This window comes from Silene latifolia, chromosome 9 (assembly GCF_048544455.1).
Source record: "Silene latifolia isolate original U9 population chromosome 9, ASM4854445v1, whole genome shotgun sequence".
NCBI classification, from domain to species: domain Eukaryota; kingdom Viridiplantae; phylum Streptophyta; class Magnoliopsida; order Caryophyllales; family Caryophyllaceae; genus Silene; species Silene latifolia.
In genome coordinates this window covers 204,443,648-204,471,634 of record NC_133534.1, presented here as the reverse complement: position 1 = coordinate 204,471,634, position 27,987 = coordinate 204,443,648, and the positions used below count along the sequence as shown (strand labels likewise).

The following is a 27,987-nucleotide window of genomic DNA, read 5'->3' as shown; positions in this document are numbered from 1 at the left end:
CGCATCACCAGGAACACACCAACTCCCATCAAAGCGAACATTACCATCTGTGTGGATAGAAAACCTTGAAATCGTGCCACTCTCTACCCTTGACTTCCACTCTTGCATCTTTGGATCAAGCTCTTGTTTCCTCTTTATGTCATCATACAAGTCCGACTCAATCGTTAATTCCCCGATGGAATCCCCTTTTTGAATCATATGAATCCCCATCTTGGACATCTCATCCCTCAGCTTCAACAAAGACACAACTGCACATAACGAATGTACACTCTTCCTACTTAAAGCATCTGCTACAACATTGGCCTTACCCTCATGATAGATGATCTTCATGTCATAGTCCCCAATCAACTTCATCCATCGCCTCTGTCTCATGTTCAGCTCTTTCTGTGCGTAGATATACCATTCTTTGAAGCATCAGTGTATACTTCAAAGTTCTCACTTCCCTCAGGTAGAGCTAGAATAGAAGTTGTGGTCAAACGCTCCTTTAAGGTTTGGAACGCCGTCTCACAACTCTCATCCCAACGAAATATAGTCTCTTTCCGCATCAACGCTGTCATAGGTCTCGCAACCTTAGAAACGTCTTTCACGAACCTTCTGTAGTATCCAGCTAAACCTAAGAAACTCTGAATCTCAGCAACATTCTTTGGTGATTCCCACTTAGTCACTGCCTCAATCTTGCTAGGATCCACCGACACACCCTCCTTAGATATCACATGGCCCAGAAAAGCCACTTTCTCAAACCAAAACGCGCACTTAAATAGCTTGTCATATAGTTGATTATCTCGCAAAGTCTGCAAAACTAACCTCAGATGCTCCTCATGCTTCTCCTTAGTCTTAGAGTAGACCAAGATGTCATCAATGAAGACGACCACAAACCTGTCCAAAGCCGGGCTAATAATACGGTTCATCAGATAAATAAAAACTGTTGGTGCATTCGTCAACCCAAAAGGAATCACTACATACTCATAATGACCATATCGTGACCGAAAAGCTGTCTAAGCAATATCGTCATCTACTATCCTCAACTGGTGATAACCCGATCTCAAGTCGATCTTAGAAAACATCCATGCGCCACTCAGCTGGTAAAAAAGATCATCAATCCTTGGTAAAGGATACCTGTTCTTCACGTGACATGATTCAGCTCTCTATAGTCGATGTATAGCCTCATACTCCCATCTTTCTTTTTCACAAACAACACTGGTGCTCCCCACAGTGACACACTAGGCCGAATATACCCTTTGTTTAACAGGTCATTCAATTGCTTCTTTAACTCTTCCAACTCTTTAGGCCCCATACGGTACAGTGCTTTAGATATAGGTCTCGTCCCCGGTTTGAGCTCAACATTGAAGTCGATATCTCTCTTAGGTGATAACTGTGACACCCTTATATATAGCGTTAAATAAACACGTAAATTCTACAGAAAAACTGACAGGATATGTTTGTAATTGGTTCAACTAGACAAAACCTGTAATTTTTAAAACTTTTCTAAACCATTCACAAACATTTCCAAGAGGAGGGTGCCAAAACCTGCAAATACTAACAAACTAATTTACATAACTATGCTAAAGGCAAGAAAATATAGAGATACAAACCAAAGTAAAAGAGGGAGACATATGTCCCTTCAAAATATAAACATAACCAAAAGTCTAAAGGTTTACTACAAAAATAGTCAAACTAAGTCCAAGGTTCTTTTGCTCACTAGCTCGTCTGTGTACCCCATTTAATCATCTTCAACCTGTCAATCGCATTTTATACAAACACGAAAGCCACAATTCAGTGGGGAGTAACTTCGAGTCCTCCCAACCACGAAATGTCATATTTAATGTAACATGTAAACAACATGATAAATAATTCAATTATCAAGTATTCTAACATATGAACACTAAACTGACCAAATTAAACTATTATGTGAAACATATAACAAGCAGTAATCCAAACTTTATCAATTGTAACCGGCTTACATCTCACCTATTACAATTCATAAAATCACCATACAAGAAAGGGCAATATATCAAAGACAGGCATAAGTTCTTAGTACGGTCAATAGTCACTCTGTAACTCGAGTCTATACCACGAGGTAGGGAAGGTAATCGAACCGGTATCTTGGCTCAGAGGTTCTATCAAAACATGGCCAAGACACAACACAACCCTAGCCTAAAATCTGCGCAGACCTAGACATGCGGATACACACCACCGCACCCAAGACCCACAATTTTTCTAAAACAAAGTGAGTACCCTAAGGAGTCCACCAAAGGGTTGGCTAGTACTTAAGCTGACCACTTACTATCAAAATAAGTAACGAGGTCATGCCCCAACTTGGATATAATCCCACCAAGTCAGGAACACAAAGGCTATTAAGCAGTGAACATATACTCATCAAAGACTATAAAGACCTATCTATGACAAATACAACAACCTGCAAAAAGTATTTAATACCAATACCATTTCTAGCAATATTAACAATATTAAAGGTTCCAGGGAATCTAGGGCCGTTTCTACAATATAAGAAACTATTAAATTCAACCAACAACACATGTGAACTAAAACTTAATAAATGGCCTAAAACAAGAAAAAGGTCGATTATCCAATTCATATAAAATTTCATCCAACCGAATTTTTACCCGCAACCCCAGTCCTGCGACAGGTACGGGTTAAATTGCGGCTGACCAATCACACAATTGACTGACATCGATTCAGTCAAAGGGACCAAGGCTCAGTTTTCGGCATAATCATCCAAACATTACAATTATCGCTATAAAATTCATTTTGAGCTTATTCATTACAATTTTATTTTATAACCTATTCTAACATGTGTCAACTACCAAAATAAACATAATTTTTACCATCAACATAATTTTTACTACTAATATGATTCATTTCAAAAGATTACCCATTTGTTACTTATACTAATTATAACATTAATAAACCCGAAATGACAAATAATGCATGAAAAACCGCGAAACAAGCAACGGGCTGACCCGGGCCAGCCGTGGGCCTGCACGGGCCTGCCGGGCCTGCACGGGCCTGCCGGGCCTGCACGGGCCTGCCGGGCCTGCTGGGCCTGCTGGCCGCCACCCCCAATCCTCCATTTCTCCATTTTTGTTCAGTTTAACATCGTCTGAAGCATCAATTAATCATTCCTATACTAATATGTTAACTTAAACTAACAAAAGACATGAATTAGACAAGAAATTAACCCATATTAACATGTGAAATAAACCATTCAATTAATAATCACAAAATCAAACAAAAAGCAAAGAATCTGACGATTATTCGTCTAGTAACTCGAAATATGTTACCTTTAGCAACAAAATGAGCAATTAGCACCTTGAACCCAAACCCTAATCTGCCAACTAACCACTATCTTCAACAATATACGAGTCCCCAAACTCGTCTTCCAAATCTTCACCTAAATAAACAATAAAAACACAACAATAAGCACAAAAATCGAAATATGCCCAAATTCGTCTTAAATCAACATCAAGAAAACTGAAATTAAAACATACTAGGATGTAGATCTTGAACAGAGGATTCCGAAAATATAAATTTTGTGAAAATCGGACTAGAAACGAGTGAGTTATGGTGAAATTAGCTTGGATTTTGTATAAAAATGGTGGTTTTTGATTTGGAAAGCTTTAGAACCTTCAAGGAAATCTGGTTGGGCAAGAAAAATCAGAATGAAAGGAGAAGGGGAGGTGTGCCGTGGGATAGGAGAGGAAGGGAGCGGGTTTTAGGCGGGATTTCATGAGTCGGGTTTGGCTCGTTACGACGATACTTAGAACCGCTTGTCAATTGCAAATTCCGACAAGACCAAAGTTCTTAAACACGAGATTACAAGAAAATTGGGTATTCATATGACCCATTTCCATAATCGTTTGCCCAATTTTCAAAAGTGTCGTCATTTTTCCCCGATATGCCCTTATTTCGAAATAAAAAGTTTTTACACGGTTTAAACTATTTTTAAACATTTCAAAACTATCAAAATAAATACTTTTCTTCAAAATATAATAAAATTATATTTCTTTGAATTATTATTACTTCAAATACATTAATATCAAATTTTACTTGATCAATAAATTACTTCCGCAATATATTAACGGTCCGAAATTACGGGGTGTTACAATCACCCCTCCTTTTAAAAAGTTTCGTCCTCGAAACTTAGAAGGAGAAATTATAGTATACAACATCTTAATAATATAATCATAAGAAAAATATAGGTATCTTTTCAATGAAACGGTGATACTCTCGTTGATCAGACAAGAACATCCACATTCATATCAAATTATCAAGATATAAAAATATTTCTACACCAATAAATGAGAAAACCCATTATTGGGACGTCTCCAACATCGAGATTTAACATTCACTAATGTTAAAACCATTAAAAATCATAAAAGCATTTTCAAAATTTTAGTTTAAAGTTCTATAATAAGAATAATATCTTTACTAATTATGATTAAACACGGCTTAGTAACTCGGAAAAAGAGTAAGAAAAGGAATACCTTACGAGAATAATTCAGGATATTTAGCTAACATAGAAGCTTCAGTCTCCCAAGTCTCTTCTTCGACATTTCCACAACGCCAAAGAACACGGACTAGAGGTACAACTTTGCTTCTAAGTTGCTTGTTGGCTTTTTCAAGAATCCGAATTGGCCTTTCTTCAACCGCCAAGTTAGGCTCTAATTCAAGAATCTCTTCTTGGATGATATGACTAGGGTCACTAATGTACTTCCTCAACTGAGAAACATGGAAGACATTGTGAACCTTGCTCAGATTTGGGGGCAATTCTAAACGGTAAGCAGCAGGACCAATCTTTTCAATCACCCGGAAAGGTCCAATATATTTAGGGCTCAGCTTCCCTTTTACGCCAAACCGTTTCACCCCTTTCATAGGTGACACTTTAAGGAATACTTGATCATCAACCTCAAAAGAAAGTGGTCGACGACGGACATCAGCATATGATTTTTGACGGTCCTGAGCGGCTTTCATCCGCTCCCGAATGATCTTAACTTGTTCAATGGACTCGGTCACCAAATCAGGTCCTAACATTGGAACATTTTGGGTTTGATCCCAACAGACTGGAGTACGACATTTTCTACCGTACAGAGCTTCATATGGTGCCATTTTAATGGAGGCTTGATAGCTGTTGTTGTAAGAGAACTCAACCAGAGGTAAACATTTCTCCCAAGAAGTTTGGAAATCTAAAGCACATGCACGAAGAAGATTCTCTAAAGTTTGAATTGTTCTCTCAGTTTGACCATCAGTGGTGGCGTGAAAAGCAGTGCTCATCAATAGTTTACTACCCAAGGCCTCCTGTAATGCAGTCCAGAAACGAGAACAAAATCGAGGGTCTCGATCTGAAACTATATCTTTAGGAACCCCATGATAGCGCACTACTTCATTCACATAGGCACCAGCTAGAACTTCTAATCTCCAGGTCTCTTTGATAGGAATAAACCGAGCACACTTAGTCAATCGGTCCACAACCACCCAAACAGCATTCTTCCCAGTGGAAGTTCTGGGTAAAGCCATCACAAAATCCATGGAAATAGACTCCCATTTCCAAAGAGGAACATCCAAGGGTTGAAGCAAACCCCCGGGCTTTTGATGCTCTATCTTTACTTTCTGGCAGGTGAGGCATTTACTGACATACTCCATAACTTCAATCTTCATCCTAGGCCACCAGAATTGCAATCTCAAATCTTTGTACATTTTGGTACCTCCCGGATGAACGGAGTAAGGAGAGAGGTGTGCTTCATCAAGAATTATTTTTCTCAAATCGGCTGCACTCGGAACATAGATTCTACCATGATAACGAATATACCCATCATCATCAATCTTACAATCCTTAGCTTGCCCAAGTTGAATTTTAGCTCGAATGGATTTGAAAGTAGGATCATCGGGAAGGCATGCACGGATCTCACGGTAGAAGTCAGGTTCGGCTGACATGGCATCAAGATGATGAGAGCCCCTTTTTACAAGGCTTACTCCTAATTTTTGAAGTTCTAAAGCAAGTTCAGGAGGTAATTCCTGAAAAGAATTCAAAGAATGACAGATTTTCTCGCTAAGAGCATCAGCCACCACATTAGCTTTTCCTTCGTGATAAATTAGATCGGCATCATAGTCATTCACCAATTCTAACCATCTTCTTTGTCTCATGTTCAGCTCTTTTTGGGTAAAGAGATATTTCAGGCTTTTGTGGTCGGTGTAGATGTTGCAATGGACTCCAATGAGGTAGTGCCTCCAAATCTTTAAAGCATGCACCACCGCAGCTAATTCAAGATCATAAGTCGGGTAGTTAACTTCATGAACTCTAAGCTGTCGAGAGGCATACGCAATGACTTTCCCTTTTTGCATCAAGACACAACCTATACCATGCTTAGAAGCATCACAGTAAACATCAAAGTCCACTCCTTCTTCAGGTAAGGTCAACACCGGAGCGGTAGTCAACCTCTTTTTCAATTCCCGGAAGGCATTTTCACACTCCTCGGACCACACAAATTTAGACTCTTTCTTCAAAGAATCGAGTCATCGGCTTAGCAATCTTTGAAAAATCCTTCACAAATCGCCGATAGTAACCCGCCAAGCCAAGGAAACTACGGATTTCAGAAACATTGGTCGGACTTTTCCAATCAACAACGGCTTCAATTTTGGCAGGATCTACCATAACGCCCTCTTTTGAAATGACGTGCCCAAGGAAGGTCACTTTAGGTAACCAGAATTCACATTTAGAGAATTTAGCATACCATTTTTCACGGCGCAGAATCTCCAAAATAGCACGAAGGTGTTGGACATGTTCTTCTTCAGATTTAGAATAGATCAGGATGTCATCAACGAACACTACAACGCATTTGTCAAGGTGTTCTCTGAAAGTACGGTTCATCTGATCCATGAATACTGATGGAGCATTGGTCAAACCGAATGGCATCACCGTAAACTCGAAATGACCATATCTCGTATCAAGGCGGTTTTAGGAATGTCGCCTTCTCGACCGGAATTTGATGATAGCCCGAACGAAGATCAATTTTAGAAAAAGTGGAAGCACCTCGGAGTTGGTCGAAAAGATCATCAATTCTAGGAAGAGGATATTTATTCTTGATAGTAACCCGGTTAAGTTCACGATAATCTATGCATAATCGCATAGATCCATCCTTCTTCCTTACAAAGAGAACAGGAGCACCCCAAGGTGAAGAGCTAGGTCGGATAAAACCTTTGGCAATCAAATCATCCAGCTGAGCCTTCCGCTCTTTCATTTCAGACGGTGCCAGCCTATAAGGAGCTTTAGCAATAGGGCCGGTACCAGGAATGAGATCAATAGTAAATTCAACTTCCCTTTCAGGAGGAATTCCCGGTAGCTCATCGGAAAAACATCGGAAATTCACATACTACAGAATGTTCTCTTTAGGAGGCAGAGAGGAAGAATCTGAAGGAGTCACCATACACAAGAAGGCTTGATGACCCTTTTTCATCGCATTGACAAACTTCATAGCAGAAATTAATTTAGTACCGGTTTGTCTTTTAACCATTTGATAAGACACACGGTGAACTGAAGGGCTTGTAAGAATTATTTTCTGGTCCCGACATTCAAATCGAGCATGATAAGTATGTAACCAATCCATGCCCAAAATGACATCAAATTCTTCAAGCGGAAATTGGAAAAGATTTGCTGGAAATATAGATCCCGCAATAGAAATAGGGACTTCCGGATAGATTTTAGAACAGGAAAAGACATCCCCAGAGGGTAAGGATATAGATGTGCTTTCTCCATGTGATGATTCAAGTGATAATTTATCGGAGAGTTTTATTGAAATAAAAGATAAAGAGGCACCCGTATCAAATAGTACCAAACAAGGAGCATCAAAAATAGAAAATGTACCAGTAATGATATCAGGGTGTGCCTCAGCTTCTGCTCGGCTCATGACAAAAATCCGGCCCTTCGGCCTCACTGGGGCGGCAGGAGTAGTAGGAGCCGTCACCTTCTTCTCCGGGCAAACATTAGCCTTGTGGCCCGGTTTGTTGCAAGAAAAGCATATGATAGGATCAACGAAGCATTTACCGTAGAATGTCTTTGGTTTCTTGCGATTATAGCACACTCGGTCTTTAGCACCTTTATTGTTGTTAAGAGTCAAGATTGACCACCCCGGTTAACTTGCACAGTAGAAACAAATCTCCTCTTGTTTGGGTCAGAGGGAGAAGAGATGAACCTGGGTGAAGGAGTATAGGGCCTAGAAGATGGATATAAAGGCCTCTTGCCAAGATTAGAACTGGTTGAACGAGCTTCATTTTCAATGTCTTTCAATGAATTCTCAGCCCACAAAGCATCATTGTAAATTGAAACAAAGCTGGTGGAATCCCGACGGACCATGCTTTTGATTTTAGGAGAGAGCTTTTCAAGATAAAAGAAGGCTTTTTCGTTGTCATCCTTCACCAATCTAGTTGCATAATGAGCCAACTCGTTGAATTTATCAGTGAAGGTCTGAACAGGAAGGCTTCCTTGCTTTAATTCCATGAATCCTTTCAACTTCTGCTGTTTAAGTTCTTGCGGATAGAATCGGGCCTCCACTAATTCCTTGAAACGTTCCCAGTCAAATCCCGGTTCAGATGAAACGGTAGGCCCAGTCATGGACCACCATCGATCTGCTTCTCGTACTAGGAAGTGAGATGCCAGCTTCACCTTATGTTCCTTCTTAACTTCATACAACGTAAAACTTTTCTCCAACTCCCGAAACCACCCCGTAAGAGCAACTGGATCAATCTCTCCACCATAAGTGGGAGTGTTGATTCGGGTTAATTGGTTAGCCACCCAAGTATAGGTGCCTGGAGTACCCTCAGGAGGCGGGGGAGGAGGAGGAGCTTGTTGATTCTGCTGATTTTGTTGGTTTTGGAGAATTTGAGTAAGAACTAATAAAATAGCATCATCAACTCTTCTTGGCGGGGCCATCTTACAAAAGAGAAAATTTAATTAGTACCTATCAATTAGCAATCACAAACAGACTACCACATAAAATCCTAAATCTACCCATCCTACCCATCTCTCAAGTTTATTATTTAAAGGTCAAGTGATTTTAAGTGGGGTGCACAAACGTGCGTCGGGAGCAACAAGCTCTGATACCAACTGTGACACCCTTATATATAGCGTTAAATAAACACGTAAATTCTACGAAAAAAACGACAGGATATGTTTGTAATTGGTTCAACTAGACAAAACCTGTAATTTTTAAAACTTTTCTAAACCATTCACAAACATTTCCAAGAGGAGGGTGCCAAAACCTGCAAATACTAACAAACTAATTTACATAACTATGCTAAAGGCAAGAAAATATAGAGATACAAACCAAAGTAAAAGAGGGAGACATATGTCCCTTCAAAATATAAACATAACCAAAAGTCTAAAGGTTTACTACAAAAATAGTCAAACTAAGTCCAAGGTTCTTTTGCTCACTAGCTCGTCTCTGTACCCCATTTAATCATCTTCAACCTGTCAATCACATTTTATACAAACACGAAAGCCACAATTCAGTGGGGAGTAACTTCGAGTCCTCCCAGCCACGAAATGTCATATTTAATGTAACATGTAATGTAACATGTAAACAACATGATAAATAATTCAATTATCAAGTATTCTACATATGAACACTAAACTGGCCAAATTAAACTATCATGTGAAACATATAACAAGCAGTAATCCAAATTTTATCAATTGTAACCAGCTTACATCTCACCTATTACAATTCATAAAATCACCATACAAGAAAGGGCAATATATCAAAGACAGGCATAAGTTCTTAGTACGGTCAATAGTCACTCTGTAACTCGAGTCTATACCACGAGGTAGGGAAGGTAATCGAACCGGTATCTTGGCTCAGAGGTTCTATCAAAACATGGCCAAGACACAACACAACCCTAGCCTAAAATCTGCGCAGACCTAGACATGCGGATACACACCACCGCACCCAAGACCCACAATTTTTCTAAAACAAAGTGAGTACCCTAAGGAGTCCACCAAAGGGTTGGCTAGTACTTAAGCTGACCACTTACTATCAAAATAAGTAACGAGGTCATGCCCCAACTTGGATATAATCCCACCAAGTCAGGAACACAAAGGCTATTAAGCAGTGAACATATACTAGTCAAAGACTATAAAGACCTATCTATGACAAACACAACAACCTGCAAAAAGTATTTAATACCAATACCATTTCTAGCAATATTAACAATATTAAAGGTTTCAGGGAATCTAGGGCCGTTTCTACAATATAAGAAACTATTAAATTCAACCAACAACACATGTGAACTAAAACTTAATAAATGGCCTAAAACAAGAAAAAGGCCGATTATCCAATTCATATAAAATTTCATCCAACCGAATTTTTACCCGCAACCCCAGTCCTGCGACAGGTACGGGTTAAATTGCGGCTGACCAATCACACAATTGACTGACATCGATTCAGTCAAAGGGACCAAGGCTCAGTTTTCGGCATAATCATCCAAACATTACAATTATCGCTATAAAATTCATTTTGAGCTTATTCATTACAATTTCATTTTATAACCTATTCTAACATGTGTCAACTACCAAAATAAACATAATTTTTACCATCAACATAATTTTTACTACTAATATGATTCATTTCAAAAGATTACCCATTTGTTACTTATACTAATTATAACATTAATAAACCCGAAATGACAAATAATGCATGAAAAACCGCGAAACAAGCAACGGGCTGACCCGGGCCAGCCGTGGGCCTGCACGGGCCTGCCGGGCCTGCTGGGCCTGCTGGCCGCCACCCCCAATCCTCCATTTCTCCATTTTTGTTCAGTTTAACATCGTCTAAAGCATCAATTAATCATTCCTATACTAATATGTTAACTTAAACTAACAAAAGACATGAATTAGACAAGAAATTAACCCATATTTTTTTTTTGCAAGAATTAGCGATCTTTCATTAAAGAAAGGAACCAAACTTACAAAGGAAGCACCAATAGGTGAAACAAAATAAGGAAAACTACAACTCTAAAGCGAGGATAATCTCCTCACTATTTACACTATTAAGATTAGATAAAAGACGGATTCTAACGAGAGTTTTAATTTTATGAATAAGTTGCTCTAAAGTAGCGTGTGTATCAGTAAATATTCGGGCATTACGCTCCTGCCATAAACTGTAAACCACGGCTGCCAAAGCGCAACGGGCCCATTTCTTCCTCCATCCTCTACCAGTGAGCTTAGACAATCTTCTAAGTTCATGATTAAGACTGAGTGGAGCACGAGTGATACCTTGCCAAGTTAGGATAGCTTGAAGAACCCGCCTTAAAACTCGCATTGAAAGAAAAGGTGCAGCTGGGATTCACAAGCCTTCAAACAGAGAGCACATCTATTAGGGATGCAATAGCCTCGCTTACAGATGTTGTCAATGGTAGATAGACCATGTTGCATAGCCAACACAGTGATAAAGCGATGCCTAGGCATAACAACACTGTCCTGAAGAGCTTTAGTCCAGTACAAAGCAAATTGCTGCTTCCTAAAATGCTGGTAACACTTCTTCATATGGAGTTTGTGATGTGTAGTGGAAGCATAGAAGAATCGCTGAGCCTGGCGAACCCCTCCTACCTGCTGAATAAAATGATCTCTGGTAAACAGGATTTTTTTCCAGAGAGGAGAAGAGGAAGCCAAAGGAGCAATGGTCCAAATATCAGCGCCCTTGACAAGATAGGCAGTTGCCCATACAGTCCAAATAGAGCTCTGACCAGATAGTAATTTCCAGAAATGTTTAAGCATTAAACATTTGTTCCAACTCAAAATTTCTCGAATGTCAAAGCCCCCTGCTTTGGAGGATCTACACATCTTGTCCCAAGCAAAAAATACCATACGCTTGTCCCCTTGCTTATATCCCCACAAGAACTGTCTGCAAAGCTGTTCAATATGTTTAATTATGCCTGCTGGTAGGAATAAACAGGAGCACCAGAAACTCTCAAGGCCAAAAATAGTTGAGTTAATCAATTGTAATTTGCCAGCATAAGATAGAGTTTGACTTGCCCAATGAGAGATTTTTCCCTGTATTTTTTGAAGGAGAGAGTGGTACATAGCCCGAGTTAACCTGGAAGAGTGGAGAGGAGTACCCAGGTAACGAAATGGGAACTGCCCCTGGGTGAATTTAGTGTCCTGGAGAATAACATTTCTGTCTGTAGAGTTCACCCCACCAAAATAGATGCTAGATTTCGTAGCATTAGCTTTCAATCCAGACCAAGATGTGAACAAGTCAATGCCCTGAATGATTGCCCTAACAGACTTCAAATCACCTCTGGAGAAAATGAGTAAGTCGTCAGCAAAAAGGAGATGGGATAGCTTGCTTCTAGCACATTTAGGATACATGTTAAACTGCAGGCCGCGTAAAATTCTGGACAGGATTTCCATACTTAAAACAAAAAGCAATGGAGACATTGGGTCGCCTTGTCGTAGACCTTTCTTACCAGGGAAATATCCAACAGAACTACCATTGATTTTGAGGGAGTAGTGAGCATTAGTAACACAAACTGTAATCCAATGAATGAACTGAGCAGGAAATCCCAGAGCCTCCAGCATTTTCTGTAAGAATCCCCAGTTCACAGAGTCGAAGGCCTTCTGTATATCTATTTTAATCATACATCTGGGAGAGATGTGACTCCTAGAATAGCCCCTAACAAGCTCTTGAGTAAGCAGAGTATTATCAAAGATAGATCTCCCCTTCACGAAGGCAGCTTGTTCCGGGCCAACTAAGATAGGAAGGACAATTCTAATTCTATTAGCAAGAATTTTACTAATGGTTTTATATATAGTAGAGCAACAAGATATAGGTCTGTAATCAAGAACTGAAGTTGGGTGAGCTTTCTTAGGAATTAAGGTTATGAGAGTAGAGTTAATACTCTTCAAAATCTTTCCTGTGCGAAAGAAATCCAACACAGCATCAGTGAAATCTTTCTGAATGTTGTCCCAGGCACTCTTGAAAAAACCAGATGAGAAGCCGTCAGGGCCAAGGCTTTTATTCGAGGCAATAGAGAACAGGGCATCTTTTATCTCAGTTGGACTAATGGGAAGGGTAAGAGCATGCTGGTGTGTTAAATCAAGGCAGGGACCAGCTTGTAAAACACCCAAATCAGGATCAACAACCGTGCCAGGAGAGCCTAATAAATGTTTGTAATAACCAAGAAATGCATCTTCAATAGAATCAGCATCAGTGCACCAGGTTCCAGACATATCTTGGATTTTTGCAATATTGTTGGTACTTCTTCTGATAGCCACTTTAGAGAAAAAATAGGAAGTGCACCCATCCATATCCTTAATATCATGCTCCTTAGCCCTCTGGCTTAACATACTGAGTTCAGCTTTTTTGAGGGTACAATAATGTTGAGTTAAATCAGTTTCTTCCATCTGCAAGTGCTCATTAGTAGGATCAAGCTCAAGAGATTCCCGGCAAAGTTTCGGTTTGCTCTAGCATCGCAACTCTAGTAGCCAAATGGGAGTAAGATGTTGCATTAAGGCATTTAAAATGTGGTTTCAACATTTTAAGATGGGTAATCAGTTGAAACATTTTGGTACCAGGTACCTTATCAGCCCATACCCGTGTGATAATATCCTTAAATTTAGGATCCTCAGCCCAGAAGTTCAAGAACTGAAAAGGTTTTGGTTTAGAAGAGAGATTAGGATCCATAGTAATCACTAAAGGAGAATGGTCAGAAACACCTGGAGGTAAAGCTTCAACAAAAGAGGAAGGAAAACCAGATAACCAAGTAGTATTAACAAGAACTCTATCAAGTTTCATCCATTTCCTAAATCCCGCATGATGTTTGTTAGACCAGGTGAAAGCACAACCAATAGTGTGTAAGTCTTCCAGGCCAAAGATCCCAAATACAATCATTAAACTCATCAATCTCGGGAAGAGAAGGAGGACAGTCACCGATCCTTTCCTCCACATTTCGAACACGATTATAATCACCGGTAAGAATCCATGGATAAGGGCCAGGATTAAAAGACCGTATATCTTTGCCATAAGTGATGCCTAGAGCTGCCATCATTAGCTCCATACACATAGGTAATGAAAAAAATCAGGTTGTGAGAAATGACTTTAAGAGTTATCCACCGAGAGCCTTCACTAATTTGTAATAATCGAAAGAGATTAGGTCGCCATAGGACCCAAAGTCTCCCATTATAATGAGAATTGTAATTATGAATAAGGGAAAATTTGTTAAAATACTTCATAATTTTCCTTAAATTATGGACCTTAACTCTGGTTTCCATAATCCCAATAATATCCAATTTATTCTTAAAGAACAAATCCATAACTTCACACTGCTTGAGACTATCATTCAAACCCCTGATATTCCAAGACCCAATCTTCATGGAGAAGGTAAAGGAGGAGGGTCATCAGTACCCTTAAGATCTTGTATGTCCAAACTGTGAACCCTTGGTGCAATAGTAAGTCGAACTGGAATATCTTGCATTTCAGGGTTAGGGGTGATCTTAACAATAATATCATTGCCACTAGCATCTTGGTGTAAGAGGAGGGAAGAGTCATGGATCAGAGGTCCACCAAACTTATCTCCCACCACTGGTCTAAGGTCAGTCCTACTAGAGCCATTCATGTCCTGAGTAGGGTGCTGGGCAGGAGATCCTACTGGATTCACCATCCCATTATGCTGAGGTGAATGTAACGCCCGTGGACTGACCACCAAAGGTGCCTGAGTCATAACCTGAGCTAGGTGCTGGTCACGAGACCCTTTAGAAGTCTCAGTTCCACCATACTCAGGATGCTCAGTAACACTCACTGAAGCGGTTTCTGCTACAACCTGCTGATCCGAGGATTTGAGGACTGCAGCATAAGTTTTTGGTGCACTAACTACAGTTTTATCCTTCTTCTTGTGGAGTAACCTGCGTTGTTTGTGCTCATGACCAAGTTTCTTGCAGTGGGAACAAAAATAAGGCATCCATTCCACTTCAATTTTCTGAAGTAAGGTGCCTCCAAATGGGGAATGTAGTAACAAATGATCAGGAACAGGCTTAGAAACATCCATTTCAATTAGCACCCTAGCAAAACCCAGACGTTCTTTGTGCGTGGTCACAGGATCAGCGTAAAGGGGTTTCCCTAATTTACTAGCAATCTTACTAAGGGCGTAGATGACCGAACACAGGATCCAAATCCAATAACAGGACCCATACAGGGACGACAGAAACAGCATCTAGTTCTAAACCAAACGTAGCGTGCCATTTCTTCAAAACTAACATACTAGAGTTTAATTTCCAACAGCCACCACGAAGGATAGTTTGTAAATCATCATCCCTATCAAAGCGAAAGTAAAACCATCCTTTTTTAAAGTACAATACATCAGGCAAATTAACATGACTCCAATGTTTCTTCACAAAGTCTTTTACCTGAACCAAGGTAGGCTTAGAACCCGTAAAATTGACCAACCGAGTATGTTGCCGAATCAATTTCACCTTGAATGTCTGCTGCCTCAATTATGACTTCATTATCTTTCTCCCTAGGATTATCCATTACATGTAGCTCCATTCCTACTTGCGAGCGCGCCATAATACGATCCTTCCATGAGGCTTTAGGAAGAGGAACAGGTACAGGGCGTCCATCCTTAACAGGCGGTATAGGAGCAGCAGCAGCACTAGAGGAAGAGTCCTTTGATCCAACAGCCAGAGGAGTATTAGATTTTTGTTTCTGAAGTGCGGATTGAACTAGTATGTTAATGGTATTAGGAGTAGGTGTGGGATGAGATGAAGAAGGGAGAGTGGAATGAGTAGAGGGAGTAACCGGATTAATTGCAGATCGTCCTCGCCGAAGAATTTGGGGAGGGTCGACGGGTTGTTTTTGTCTAGCCATGCCGGAAAAGTAGCTTACGAAGTAAGCAACTCAGGGAGAGTCTCTCTCTAGACCCAGCATTAATATATTAGATTGTACAACACCTACAAGTCGACTTAATCCGAAATTAACCCATATTAACATGTGAAATAAACCATTCAATTAATAATCACAAAATCAAACAAAAAGCAAAGAATGTGACGATTATTCGTCGAGTAACTCGAAATATGTTACCTTTAGCAACAAAATGAGCAATTAGCACCTTGAACCCAAACCCTAATCTGCCAACTAACCACTATCTTCAACAATATACGAGTCCCCAAACTCGTCTTCCAAATCTTCACCTAAATAAACAATAAAAACACAACAATAAGCACAAAAATCGAAATATGCCCAAATTCGTCTTAAATCAACATCAAGAAAACTGAAATTAAAACATACTAGGATGTAGATCTTGAAGAGAGGATTCCGAAAATATAAATTTTGTGAAAATCGGACTAGAAACGAGTGAGTTATGGTGAAATTAGCTTGGATTTTGTATAAAAATGGTGGTTTTTGATTTGGAAAGCTTTAGAACCTTCAAGGAAATCTGGTTGGGCAAGAAAAATCGGAATGAAAGGAGAAGGGGAGGTGTGCCGTGGGATAGGAGAGGAAGGGAGCGGGTTTTAGGCGGGATTTCATGAGTCGGATTTGGCTCGTTACGACGATACTTAGAACCGCTTGTCAATTGCAAATTCCGACAAGACCAAAGTTCTTAAACACGAGATTACAAGAAAATTGGGTATTCATATGACCCATTTCCATAATCGTTTGCCCAATTTTCAAAAGAGTCGTCATTTTTCCCCGATATGCCCTTATTTCGAAATAAAAGGTTTTTACACGGTTTAAACTATTTTTAAACATTTCAAAACTATCAAAATAAATACTTTTCTTCAAAATATAATAAAATTATATTTCTTTGAATTATTATTACTTCAAATACATTAATATCAAATTTTACTTGATCAATAAATTACTTCCGCAATATATTAACGGTCCGAAATTACGGGGTGTTACAATCACCCCTCCTTTTAAAAAGTTTCGTCCTCGAAACTTAGAAGGAGAAATTATAGTATTCAACATCTTAATAATATAATCATAAGAAAAATATAGGTATCTTTTCAATGAAACGGTGATACTCTCGTTGATCAGACAAGAACATCCACATTCATATCAAGATATAAAAATATTTCTACACCAATAAATGAGAAAACCCATTATTGGGACGTCTCCAACAACGAGATTTAACATTCACTAATGTTAAAACCATTAAAAATCATAAAAGCATTTTCAAAATTTTAGTTTAAAGTTCTATAATAAGAATAATATCTTTACTAATTATGATTAAACACGGCTTAGTAACTCGGAAAAAGAGTAAGAAAAGGAATACCTTACGAGAATAATTCAGGATATTTAGCTAACATAGAAGCTTCAGTCTCCCAAGTCTCTTCTTCGACATTTCCACAACACCAAAGAACACGGACTAGAGGTACAACTTTGCTTCTAAGTTGCTTGTTGGCTTTTTCAAGAATCCGAATTGGCCTTTCTTCAACCGCCAAGTTAGGCTCCAATTCAAGAATCTCTTCTTGGATGATATGACTAGGGTCACTAATGTACTTCCTCAACTGAGAAACATGGAAGACATTGTGAACCTTGCTCAGATTTGGGGGCAATTCTAAACGGTAAACAGGGACCAATCTTTTCAATCACCCTAAAGGTCCAATATATTTAGGGCTCGGCTTCCTTTTACGCCAAACCGTTTCACCCCTTTCATAGGTGACACTTTAAGGAATACTTGATCATCAACCTCAAAAGAAAGTGGTCGACGACGGACATCGATATATGATTTTTGACGGTCCCGAGCGGCTTTCATCCGCTCCCGAATGATCTTAACTTGTTCAATGGACTCGGTCACCAAATCAGGTCCTAACATTGGAACATTTTGGGTTTGATCCCAACAGACTGGAGTACGACATTTTCTACCGTACAGAGCTTCATATGGTGCCATTTTAATGGAGGCTTGATAGTTGTTGTTGTAAGAGAACTCAACCAGAGGTAAACATTTCTCCCAAGAAGTTTGGAAATCTAAAGCACATGCACGAAGAAGATTCTCTAAAGTTTGAATTGTTCTCTCGTTTGACCATCAGTGGTGGCGTGAAAAGCAGTGCTCATCAATAGTTTACTACCCAAGGCCTCCTGTAATGCAATCCAGAAACGAGAACAAAATCGAGGGTCTCGATCTGAAACTATATCTTTAGGAACCCCATGATAGCGCACTACTTCATTCACATAGGCACCAGCTAGAACTTCTAATCTCCATGTCTCTTTGATAGGAATAAACCGAGCACACTTAGTCAATCGGTCCACAACCACCCAAACAAAGATTCTTCCCGGTGGAAGTTAAGGTAAAGCCATCACAAAATCCATGGAAATAGACTCCCATTTCCAAAGAGGAACATCCAAGGGTTGAAGCAAACCCCGGGCTTTTGATGCTCTATCTTTACTTTCTCGCGGTGAGGCATTTACTGACATACTCCATAACTTCAATCTTCATCCTAGGCCACCAGAATTGCAATCTCAAATCTTTGTACATTTTGGTACCTCCCGGATGAACGGAGTAAGGAGAGAGGTGTGCTTCATCAAGAATTATTTTTCTCAAATCGGCTGCACTCGGAACATAGATTCTACCATGATAACGAATATACCCATCATCATCAATCTTACAATCCTTAGCTTGCCCAAGTTGAATTTTAGCTCGAATGGATTTGAAAGTAGGATCATCGGGAAGGCATGCACGGATCTCACGGTAGAAGTCAGGTTCGGCTGACATGGCATCAAGATGATGAGAGCCCCTTTTTACAAGGCTTACTCCTAATTTTTGAAGTTCTAAAGCAAGTTCAGGAGGTAATTCCTGAAAAGAATTCAAAGAATGACAGGATTTTCTGCCAAGAGCATCAGCCACCACATTAGCTTTTCCTTCGTGATAAATTAGATCGGCATCATAGTCATTCACCAATTCTAACCATCTTCTTTGTCTCATGTTCAGCTCTTTTTGGGTAAAGAGATATTTCAGGCTTTTGTGGTCGGTGTAGATGTTGCAATGGACTCCAATGAGGTAGTGCCTCCAAATCTTTAAAGCATGCACCACCGCAGCTAATTCAAGATCATAAGTCGGGTAGTTAACTTCATGAACTCTAAGCTGTCGAGAGGCATACGCAATGACTTTCCCTTTTTGCATCAAGACACAACCTATACCATGCTTAGAAGCATCACAGTAAACATCAAAGTCCACTCCTTCTTCAGGTAAGGTCAACACCGGAGCGGTAGTCAACCTCTTTTTCAATTCCTGGAAGGCATTTTCACACTCCTCAGACCACACAAATTTAGACTCTTTCTTCAAAGAATCGAGTCATCGGCTTAGCAATCTTTGAAAAATCCTTCACAAATCGCCGATAGTAACCCGCCAAGCCAAGGAAACTACGGATTTCAGAAACATTGGTCGGACTTTTCCAATCAACAACGGCTTCAATTTTGGCAGGATCTACCATAACGCCCTCTTTTGAAATGACGTGCCCAAGGAAGGTCACTTTAGGTAACCAGAATTCACATTTAGAGAATTTAGCATACCATTTTTCACGGCGCAGAATCTCCAAAATAGCACGAAGGTGTTGGACATGTTCTTCTTCAGATTTAGAATAGATCAGGATGTCATCAACGAACACTACAACTCATTTGTCAAGGTGTTCTCTGAAAGTACGGTTCATCTGATCCATGAATACTGCTGGAGCATTGGTCAAACCGAATGGCATCACCGTAAACTCGAAATGACCATATCTCGTCAAGGCGGTTTTAGGAATGTCGGCTTCTCGACCGGAATTTGATGATAGCCCGAACGAAGATCAATTTTAGAAAAAGTGGAAGCACCTCGGAGTTGGTCGAAAAGATCATCAATTCTAGGAAGAGGATATTTATTCTTGATAGTAACCCGGTTAAGTTCACGATAATCTATGCATAATCGCATAGATCCATCCTTCTTCCTTACAAAGAGAACAGGAGCACCCCAAGGTGAAGAGCTAGGTCGGATAAAACCTTTGGCAATCAAAACATCCAGCTGAGCCTTCCGCTCTTTCATTTCAGACGGTGCCAGCCTATAAGGAGCTTTAGCAATAGGGCCGGTACCAGGAATGAGATCAATAGTAAATTCAACTTCCCTTTCAGGAGGAATTCCCGGTAGCTCATCAGGAAAAACATCGGGAAATTCACATACTACAGGAATGTTCTCTTTAGGAGGCAGAGAGGAAGAATCAGAAGAAGTCACCATACACAAGAAGGCTTGATGACCCTTTTTCATCGCATTGACAAACTTCATAGCAGAAATTAATTTAGTACCGGTTTGTCTTTTAACCATTTGATAAGACACACGGTGACCTGAAGGGCTTGTAAGAATTATTTTCTGGTCCTGACATTCAAATCGAGCATGATAAGTATGTAACCAATCCATGCCCAAAATGACATCAAATTCTTCAAGCGGAAATTGGAAAAGATTTGCTGGAAATATAGATCCCGCAATAGAAATAGGGACTTCCGGATAGATTTTAGAACAGGAAAAGACATCCCCAGAGGGTAAGGATATAGATGTGCTTTCTCCATGTGATGATTCAAGTGATAATTTATCGGAGAGTTTTATTGAAATAAAAGATAAAGAGGCACCCGTATCAAATAGTACCAAACAAGGAGCATCAAAAATAGAAAATGTACCAGTAATGATATCAGGGTGTGCCTCAGCTTCCGCTCGGCTCATGACAAAAATCCGGCCCTTCGGCCTCACCAAGGGGCGGCGGAGTAGTAGGAGCCGTCACCTTCTTCTCCGGGCAAACATTAGCCTTGTGGCCCGGTTTGTTGCAAGAAAAGCATATGATAGGATCAACGAAGCATTTACCGAATGTGCTTTGGTTTCTTGCGGTTATAGCACACTCGGTCTTTAGCACCTTTATTGTTGTTAAGAGCTGAAGATTGACCACCCCGGTTAACTTGCACAGTAGAAACAAATCTCCTCTTGTTTGGGTCAGAGGGAGAAGAGATGAACCTGGGTGAAGGAGTATAGGGCCTAGAAGATGGATATAAAGGCCTCTTGCCAAGATTAGAACTGGTTGAACGAGCTTCATTTTCAATGTCTTTCAATGAATTCTCAGCCCACAAAGCATCATTGTAAATTGAAACAAAGCTGGTGGAATCCCGACGGACCATGCTTTTGATTTTAGGAGAGAGCTTTTCAAGATAAAAGAAGGCTTTTTCGTTGTCATCCTTCACCAATCTAGTTGCATAATGAGCCAACTCGTTGAATTTATCAGTGAAGGTCTGAACAGGAAGGCTTCCTTGCTTTAATTCCATGAATCCTTTCAACTTCTGCTGTTTAAGTTCTTGCGGATAGAATCGGGCCTCCACTAATTCCTTGAAACGTTCCCAGTCAAATCCCGGTTCAGATGAAACGGTAGGCCCATTCATGGACCACCATCGATCTGCTTCTCGTACTAGGAAGTGAGATGCCAGCTTCACCTTATGTTCCTTCTTAACATCATACAACGTAAAGCTTTTCTCCAACTCCCGAAACCACCCCGTAAGAGCAACTGGATCAATCTCTCCACCATAAGTGGGAGTGTTGATTCGGGTTAATTGGTTAGCCACCCAAGTATAGGTGCCTGGAGTACCCTCAGGAGGCGGGGGAGGAGGAGGAGCTTGTTGATTCTGCTGATTTTGTTGGTTTTGGAGAATTTGAGTAAGAACTAATAAAATAGCATCATCAACTCTTCTTGGCGGGGCCATCTTACAAAAGAGAAAATTTAATTAGTACCTATCAATTAGCAATCACAAACAGACTACCACATAAAATCCTAAATCTACCCATCCTACCCATCTCTCAAGTTTATTATTTAAAGGTCAAGTGATTTTAAGTGGGGTGCACAAACGTGCGTCGGGAGCAACAAGCTCTGATACCAACTGTGACACCCTTATATATAGCGTTAAATAAACACGTAAATTCTACAGAAAAACTGACAGGATATGTTTGTAATTGGTTCAACTAGACAAAACCTGTAATTTTTAAAACTTTTCTAAACCATTCACAAACATTTCCAAGAGGAGGGTGCCAAAACCTGCAAATACTAACAAACTAATTTACATAACTATGCTAAAGGCAAGAAAATATAGAGATACAAACCAAAGTAAAAGAGGGAGACATAGGTCCCTTCAAAATATAAACATAACCAAAAGTCTAAAGGTTTACTACAAAAATAGTCAAACTAAGTCCAAGGTTCTTTTGCTCACTAGCTCGTCTGTGTACCCCATTTAATCATCTTCAACTCCACAATCGCATTTTATACAAACACGAAAGCCACAATTCAGTGGGGAGTAACTTCGAGTCCTCCCAGCCACGAAATGTCATATTTAATGTAACATGTAATGTAACATGTAAACAACATGATGAATAATTCAATTATCAAGTATTCTAACATATGAACACTAAACTGACCAAATTAAACTATCATGTGAAACATATAACAAGCAGTAATCCAAACTTTATCAATTGTAACCGGCTTACATCTCACCTATTACAATTCATAAAATCACCATACAAGAAAGGGCAATATATCAAAGACAGGCATAAGTTCTTAGTACGGTCAATAGTCACTCAGAACTCGAGTCTATACCACGAGGTAGGGAAGGTAATCGAACCGGTATCTTGGCTCGGAGGTTCTATCAAAACATGGCCAAGACACAACACAACCCTAGCCTAAAATCTGCCTTGAGACCTAGACATGCGGATACACACCACCGCACCCAAGACCCACAATTTTTCTAAAACAAAGTGAGTACCCTAAGGAGTCCACCAAAGGGTTGGCTAGTACTTAAGGCCGACCACTTACTATCAAAATAAGTAACGAGGTCATGCCCCAACTTGGATATAATCCCACCAAGTCAGGAACACAAAGGCTATTAAGCAGTGAACATATACTCGTCAAAGACTATAAAGACCTATCTATGACAAACACAACAACCTGCAAAAAGTATTTAATACCAATACCATTTCTAGCAATATTAACAATATTAAAGGTTTCAGGGAATCTAGGGCCGTTTCTACAATATAAGAAACTATTAAATTCAACCAACAACACATGTGAACTAAAACTTAATAAATGGCCTAAAACAAGAAAAAGGCCGATTATCCAATTCATATAAAATTTCATCCAACCGAATTTTTACCCGCAACCCCGATCTGCGGCAGTGCGGGTTAAATTGCGGTGACCAATCAATCACACAATTGATCGACATCGATTCATCAAAGGGACCAAGGCTTAGTTTTCGGCATAATCATCCAAACATTACAATTATCGCTATAAAATTCATTTTGAGCTTATTCATTACAATTTCATTTTATAACCTATTCTAACATGTGTCAACTACCAAAATAAACATAATTTTTACCATCAACATAATTTTTACTACTAATATGATTCATTTCAAAAGATTACCCATTTGTTACTTATACTAATTATAACATTAATAAACCCGAAATGACAAATAATGCATGAAAAACCGCTAAACAAGCAACGGGCTAACCCGCCAGCGACCGTGGGCCTGCACGACTGCCTGCGGGCTTTCTTTGAGCTCATTGCCGCCACCCCAATCCTCCATTTCTCCATTTTTGTTCGCTTAACATCGTCTCAAGCATCAATTAATCATTCCTATACTAATATGTTAACTTAAACTAACAAAAGACATGAATTAGACAAGAAATTAACCCATATTAACATGTGAAATAAACCATTCAATTAATAATCACAAAATCAAACAAAAAGCAAAGAATGTGACGATTATTCGTCGAGTAACTCGAAATATGTTACCTTTAGCAACAAAATGAGCAATTAGCACCTTGAACCCAAACCCTAATCTGCCAACTAACCACTATCTTCAACAATATACGAGTCCCCAAACTCGTCTTCCAAATCTTCACCTAAATAAACAATAAAAACACAACAATAAGCACAAAAATCGAAATATGCCCAAATTCGTCTTAAATCAACATCAAGAAAACTGAAATTAAAACATACTAGGATGTAGATCTTGAAGAGAGGATTCCGAAAATATAAATTTTGTGAAAATCGGACTAGAAACGAGTGAGTTATGGTGAAATTAGCTTGGATTTTGTATAAAAATGGTGGTTTTTGATTTGGAAAGCTTTAGAACCTTCAAGGAAATCTGGTTGGGCGAGAAAAATCAGAATGAAAGGAGAAGGGGAGGTGTGCTGTGGGATAGGAGAGGAAGGGAGCGGGTTTTTGGCGGGATTTCATGAGTCGGGTTTGGCTCGTTACGACGATAATTAGAACCGCTTGTCAATTGCAAATTCCGACAAGACCAAAGTTCTTAAACACGATATTACAAGAAAATTGAGTATTCATATGACCCATTTCCATAATCGTTTGCCCAATTTTCAAAAGAGTCGTCATTTTTCCCCGATATGCCCTTATTTCGAAATAAAAAGTTTTTACACGGTTTAAACTATTTTTAAACATTTCAAAACTATCAAAATAAATACTTTTCTTCAAAATATAATAAAATTATATTTCTTTGAATTATTATTACTTCAAATACATTAATATCAAATTTTACTTGATCAATAAATTACTTCCGCAATATATTAACGGTCCGAAATTACGGGGTGTTACAATAACCTCGGTATCTCATCTGGAAAAACATCACTAAACTCCCCAACCACATGTATATCTGACGCTAACGGCTCCTCCACACGCATATCCCTCACTTGGCAAAGAATCAAGGGACACTTCTTTCTCAAACATGACTTTAAAGTCATCACTGCGATAAACATACACTTTGGTTTCACCATAAACTCCCTATATGCTACCTTGACTCCCTTAGGATCCTTTAAAGACATTCTCTTTTGTCTGCAATCTATCTTAGCATCATACTTGCCCAACCAATCCATCCCGACGATGACTTCAAACCCATCCATAAGAAACTCTAACAAGTTGACTGGTAAGTCTACCTCCCCCACCAACATGGACACATCTCTATAAAGCTTAGAACAAGACACTGACGTCCCCGAAGGTATAAACACACTATCTTTTACAAGTTCATACTCTCCCAAACCCATCGCTAAGGCATGACTCCTAGACACAAAAGAGTGGGTTTCCCCCCGAATCAAACAGAACGAAATATGGTGTATTATGAAGAAGAAAGGTACCGGTAACCACATGAACATCGTTCTATGTCTCCTGCTTTCCCATTATAAAGAGCTTCCCACTGCTTTTATGACCTCCACCCTGGACCGTGGTAGTCGAAGTAGTCGGCTTAGCTGCCGAGTTCTGAGTCACAGTGTTGTTCGGGCGCTGATAGGATCCACCATTGTAGCGGTTGAAGCCGTCATTGTTGTTGTTCTGCCCTCCATGATTGCCCCATGACCCAGATGGTCTGTTGCAAGCAAAACTTTGGCTCGGAGCCTGAGAAAAGTTCCCCTGATAAGTCCCCGGAAAGCCTTCTCCTCTAGACCTGGTGCATTCATGCCTCTTGTGACCCACTCCGCCACAGTTGAAGCATGTCAGGTTGGAGTTATCACTGTTACTTTAACTGCCGCCGCCTCCCCAAGCTCGGGATCCCCTCGCATATCGAGACCCTACAGAAAAAGCCCTAGACTGGCCGTGATCACTACGCCAAATAAGACCTTCAATAACGGTCAAATAATGCAATTACCGTTTTTAAATAGAAACACGGGACCGTTATTACAACGACGGTTGTTAAATATATACCACAATTGTAAAAATAACACGCGACCGTTATATAACATCAAGAACCGTTATAAAATCTTTTAAGAAACCGTTATTAAATCTTAAGAACGGTTTCAAATCCATTGTCGTAGTTTATTATTGACAACGTCTTATCGTTCCAAAACCGTTGTTAAAGATTATATATGATAACGGTTCATTTCGTTATCTTATTTATTTAATTGAATGTTAAAATTTAACAACGGCTTTATTGCGTGCAAAACCATTGTTATATTCATCTGTTGACAACGGTATGTAACCGTTATCTATTTTTATTGATGAAATTTTGACAACGATTTTACTTAAATAAACCGTTGTAAAAGTTTTGAACTCGACAACGGTTATCGTTCGTTATCTTATATTTTTGGCAATTTGAATGGGAGGGAAAATATGTCAACGGTTATTTATCTAAAAAAAACCGTTGTCAAATAATTGTTGGCAACGGGTTGTTTTTAACCGTTATCGTTTTTAATTTTTTTTTAAAAAAATGATTTTAGCCTATTCTAGCAGCTGTTGAAATGCTATTTTTTGAGCTGCGTTTGTAGCAGCTGCTGAAAAATAGCATTCCAGCAGCTGTGCAGTGCAAAAATTCAATTCTGTATGAAAATATTACACCCCGCAATCAATTAAACCCAATTTAAAAAACAGTACAAACAGGATGATCAACAGCCAAAACACAACTGCTATTGAGAAAACAAAAGAAACCAATACAAAATGAATCTATATATACACACTCGTACATAAAACATGAGAAAACTATTGAGACTCCGCTAATGAAACAACATAACTGGCCCACATATTTCTCATCTGGTTGATGTCCTCTGGCGAATATTCTGGGGCTTTGTTGAGTATTAGTGGAAACTACAATTCAAAATATACATAATCAAAATAGACATAATACATGGAAGTATACATAATTGAACTCAATTTACGTCTGAAATAGTTTTTAAATCACACTAAGTCGTATCGGAATGGTAGATAGTTTTCTGTTGATAACCTCCCACATGGACTCGCAAACGTAAAAGGCGCATTATTTGTCGTCTGGTGCTTTAGAAGACTATTATATAAATCACACACAAATCAGCTGAATTAGATAATCAACCTCTCGCATAAACATTAATTAAATGATACGAGTAATTATTAAGAATACACTTACTAATGGCGTGATAAAATTGGGAACAGCGTTGCTTTCATATTTCCCAAGTGGACATAATCGTTTTTTTGCTTCAAAAACACTAAATCATAAATATACACACATGCCATTATTATTTGCATATATATATATATATATATATATATATATATATATATATATATATATATATATATATATATAGAGAGCAAAGTTCTTCTAAGTCCCTTTTTTTTTTTGAGTCCATAAGTCCCTCCCACAACCCTTGGATCATGCATGGTGGAAGGTTGAGATTGAAAGCAAAAAACACACTTAACACTAATGAATTCACTTCTCTCTCTAGTTTTAATAATACATTCACTAATTCATTATCATACACAATTAACACCATATTTTGTCTTATACTTCAAAGTTTATGAAAATTTTGTTAACATTTTTCCTGTTTCGGTTTTTTTCGTTTTTTTTTTCGAGACAATTTTTCGACTGTTTCGTTTTTTTCGTTTTTTTTTTCGAGACAAGTTTTCAACATTTTAGGATTTTACGAGTGTAATTCTAACGGCAAAAAGTGTAATTTTAACAAATATTTTCGAGAATTTAGCGTTTTACAAGTTTAACTTCAATCTTTTCCGAGTGATTTTAACGAATAATATTTTGCATTTTTGTCATTTTATCACAAGTTATTGTAATTTAGCATTTTACGAGTGTTATTTTAATGACAAAAAGTGTTATTTTAGTCCAGATAAGTGTAATTTCAGTCCAATGAGATTGTTATTTTTAGTCAAGGAGAATGTAATTTTAGTCCAGAAAAGTGTAATTTTAGTCCATAAAAGTATAATTTCAGTCCTTGAGAATGTAATTTTAGTCCATTGAGAGTGTAACATTAGTCCAATGAGAATATGAGAATATGACCAAGTCCATAGTCAATTGAGAGTGTAACATTAGTCCAATGAGAATATGAGAATATGACCAAGTCCATTGAGAGTGTAACATTAGTCCAATAGAGGTGTAATTCTAACAGAAAAAAGTGTAATTCTAACAACAAAAAGTGTAATTCTAACAACAAAAAGTGTAATTTTAGCCCAAAAAAGTGTTATTCTAGCAAAAACAAGTATAGTATAATTTTAACAGAAAAAAG

General features: G+C 38.9%; 1 long non-coding RNA gene across 2 annotated transcripts; it reads right to left on the bottom strand.

Annotated features, from left to right (window-relative positions):
* Window positions 1-1,505: 1,505 nt before the first annotated feature.
* On the bottom strand, window positions 1,506-24,117 carry LOC141598463 (uncharacterized). 2 transcript variants are annotated; one of them, XR_012523530.1, is made up of 5 exons: window positions 23,993-24,117; window positions 23,786-23,889; window positions 16,080-16,189; window positions 3,300-3,409; window positions 1,506-1,735 (listed from the first exon to the last, which is right to left on the bottom strand). It is a non-coding gene; the product is annotated as an uncharacterized LOC141598463 (long non-coding RNA). The 2 variants fall into 2 exon arrangements; XR_012523529.1 differs by lacking the exon at window positions 23,993-24,117 and having other exon boundaries at window positions 23,786-23,947.
* Between the last annotated feature and the right edge of the window lie 3,870 nt (window positions 24,118-27,987).